This window comes from Habropoda laboriosa, unplaced genomic scaffold (assembly GCF_001263275.1).
Source record: "Habropoda laboriosa isolate 0110345459 unplaced genomic scaffold, ASM126327v1 scaffold67, whole genome shotgun sequence".
In the NCBI taxonomy this organism is placed as follows: Eukaryota; Metazoa; Arthropoda; class Insecta; order Hymenoptera; family Apidae; genus Habropoda; species Habropoda laboriosa.
In genome coordinates this window covers 832,713-836,551 of record NW_017100242.1, presented here as the reverse complement: position 1 = coordinate 836,551, position 3,839 = coordinate 832,713, and the positions used below count along the sequence as shown (strand labels likewise).

At 49.2% G+C, this 3,839-nt stretch overlaps 1 protein-coding gene across 1 annotated transcript in view; it reads right to left on the bottom strand.

Moving 5' to 3' along the window:
• The window catches only part of LOC108571974 (lysine-specific histone demethylase 1A), a 118,679-nt gene that overhangs the window by 53,980 nt on the left and 60,860 nt on the right, over positions 1 to 3,839 (bottom strand). The window lies entirely within an intron of this gene.

The following is a 3,839-nucleotide window of genomic DNA, read 5'->3' as shown; positions in this document are numbered from 1 at the left end:
TCTACGTTGCGTGGATCCGAGCTGATAATAAACCTTCTGGTAACGACGGTTGACGAGCACCGCGCGTCGAAAGGTTGGCGATCGGAAAAAGGCGGGGTACAGGATGAACAGTTTCGCGGTCTCGCTGTGTGTTGCTCTCGGTTACCACACGAGGTTATTACAGACACCGGGGGTTATTTAAATGGCCGGAACGGCCGAGCAGCGAGGAACGTTCGTCCGTTCCATATCGATGGGAATTTATATTTATTCGAACGGTACCGTTACCACACACCACGGATAGAGGAACGCACACACTTTTAACACTCGCCAGTACTGCGGTGTGTTCGCGATTTGATTTAATCGACGCCAGTTGCCTGCTTACCGGCAGCCACCATCGTCTCTTCATGGCCAATTGAATATAAACCCGAACGAGGCGTCGCTGCCGGCGAACCGTAGGGGAAACGCGGAGAGTTAATCGATGATAAATAACAGACGATTCCGTTTTGCGTGGATCGTCGTGTCGAAAAATCCGACGATGCACGGTGGTTTAGATTGTATATGTTACGTGAGGAGTGTTACGTGCTGGATTATTTTCCAATATTTATCAGGGTTACGAAGATTTCTGTTTGTTGGAAATTGTGACAACATTGGGGAATAAAAAATTCGTTAAAAATTCACCTATAGATCAAGCACTCCCGAAACGGTCGTTTCTTTAATTCAAAACAAACGTGCAATTGGACGAAAATTGAAGGGTTGCCGCTCCACTTTCAACGCTCCCTTTATGGACAGACCGCGTAAAACTTAACTCGCGCGAGAGTATAGGATGGAACGAGATGCAACAGCGGTGCATTAAAGCACACTGAACTTTTAGTAGTGTAATAACGAAGGAAAAGAGGACGCGCAGGTAATTGAGTCAACAAGCTTCGCAATGGGAATATACTCGATGCTCAGCCCTCCAACGGAGCAATTCATCTCCTTCCGCTCGATTCACTTTACGAGAGCTAATGATAAGGTGACACTCTGTGTAACTACCACCTTGCTCTCTCCACCATTTCCATTCCATTTTTTCCATCCCGCTCCTTTCCGTTTCGAAAACGAACAGTTCTCCCTTGGATATCGCCGGTTCTTTCTCACGCGGTCGAAATTAAAATTATTCCTAGGATCTGTGCGGCGGTACCAGCTCTATCGTTACGACCCATTGTTGGCCGTGCAGCAGCAGGCCTGGCAATAAAGTGACTGGTTGGAAAAAGGCTTGGAGAACAGTTGAAGGGAGAAATAGAGAGAGAGAGAGAGAGAGAGAGAGGGTTTCACGAACGATAAGAATGTAGGACGAAACTAGCAGGTGATCGTCGTGGGGCACTGCCTCGCGCGATTCGTGATTTCGTGCCAGCTCGCCTCGGAACAATAAACAACGTCTCTACTTCTGAGACACGAAGAAAAGTTGGTCTGAAGTGAAAGTGCAGAGCCACGAGGAGATCTGCCACCTCTCGCAGACTCTCCGGCCACGATACGATTTCACGTTGCAATGTGGAACGATTTTGAAACGTTCGGTTGCGATAATTCGTACCTACAGTCCGGGGGACTTTAATTACAGGATGCCAAGGGACCTCCGTCGTTTGCGTAAAACACACAAGATGATCGTCATACGCGACGTGGGAGAGAGAGAGAGAGACAGTACCTGGAGAATTTTTCAATGTTCTTCTCTGAGTTATATAAATCTTGTATAGAGGAACGCGTTCTATATACAGAGAGAGAGAGAGAGAGAGAGAGAGAGAGAGAGAGAGAGAGAGTTCAAAGAGACGATAGTTTTCCTTTTTTTCTCCCACTTCAATCACTCTTCTCCAGACCACCACCAAAGTGGCTCCATTTGCGTAGTCATTTCTGACTCGGGACGCCTAATCACACTTCACCGGGTTGAAAAACGAACGAGAAGCACAGCCTCGTCTAAATTTACGTACAAAATCATTTCCTCTACCTAAGCAATCAGCCTGCAGCATACACACACACACACAGGGCGTTGAAGAATATTTTTTCCCTGTCAATTCCCATCAGAAAACCACCTATAAACGTTCCTCGAGTGAAACGAATACCATGGTACCGAACGAAGAAGCGTCGCGAGACTGATTGTGTCTATACACGAAGAACCTCTCTCGCTCTTTCTCGTGTTGGAGTAACGCAGCAAGTTGGAGAACACGTCGATGGGCAAGTGTCCTCGTCAGAAGATGGTGATTCTTCCCCAGAAAACACGTCTATCCTATAGCCTATGTGTGTGGTCGTTGAAGTGTTGCATTAGGGGTACCACTGATGCTAATCTCTGCAAGACGATTACCCTGACAAAACGACACCGTAGGCAGATCCTACGCGAATTGGGTAACCGATCGAGCCACGATACGTTCATTAAAAGCGTCGCCAGTGCTTGGTGCGAGTTGATCAGGCGAGACAACTTGATTCACAGAAGACGACACGAGCAAACGTCGAACTGTTCGGCTCGCGTGTATTTCACGTCGAATTGGCGAACGTCGAGAAAGATTTTCTATTTTTTTGTTCACTCCTCTGTCCAGTTATGGTAGTAGTACCATCGCGTACACCAATTCGTGGCTGTCAAAGTCGCATTCCGGGTTAATAAATTACAAGGTTAGAGAAGAGGTACACACACAGAGACGGTGAATGATCGGTGAGCATCGGTCTTTATCACAACTGGTAAAGCGACGATCGGAATCCGGTAGTTTCGTGCAGCATTGTGCAGCCACAATCCGGACGCGTTTGATTGATTCTCTGGTCTCTGGTTAATGAGCCGCTCGTCCTCTCCATGGGAAAAAGGAGGAAATCGGTGAGATCGTTCCGAACCAATTGCGTAATTTCTCGAGAACCGTTCACGGGCTCTGTCGTCGCGTGCGTCCTCGCGCTCTGCACGCGCTGCATATACAGGGTGCTTCTATTAAGTATCAATTAAACGAGCTTCTCCGTCTGTAACTTCGAGACTCGGACTTTCAGAGTCAATTTTTCGTAGTTTGCAGGATCGATCGAGCAATGTTTTCAGAGAAAATTCGCATTTTCTCAACGGGCCCTCCGGGAAATCAAATATGAAACGTTAACCAGCTCGATCCGTTTCGTCCACTTCCCCCGAAATACTTCGTAACGCGAAACTGGACTGGTTGAAAAGCCGTAGCCGCGTCGAGAGGCGGCGAGGAGACAAAAAAAGGCCGAAGAATTAAAAGGGTGAGAGGGAGGAGCGGGAGAAGAAGTAACAGAGCAGCAGTCTCCTCTCTCCCTGAACCCATGAATTACACGCGGCCACCTCGGCCGACTCGATAAGTGGACACCTTGTCAGGACTCGACCGGTATCCTATTTTTAAGGATGCTGTCAGCCCGGCCAGTTCGGTAACACCCTGTATACATCGGGGCCGAGGTTCGGTAGTTGATTAGATTTAAAAGAATGCCCCGTCACCTGCACCGTTGAAAGGAGACTAGGCCCAGGGGCGGGTTGGCGGGGAGTTCAAGGGGCCCTACAAGCGGTAGGAGGAGAATGCGGAGGAGTGGGGAGACGGAGGAGATCGCGAAGGAAAGGAGAGAGGCGTGAGAGGGGCCAGACGAGCGAACGAACCGCCGGTAGAGAGGGGCGGGGAGAGGTGGAGGGGGGGAAGAGAGTGGGAGACGATCGTGAGCAACGAGGGGCCCGAGCATGAGGCCCCAGCGATCACTGACCGCTTTCGCCGATCCCAGCCGCCAGCTAGCCACCTTTCAGCGGCGCAGCCATCGGGGCATCCTCCTTCTTAAGGCTCATTCACATCGCTTCGCTAATCAAACCCGACAACCGAGGGGGGAGGAGTAAAACAAAAAAAAAAAAAAAAAAAAAAGAA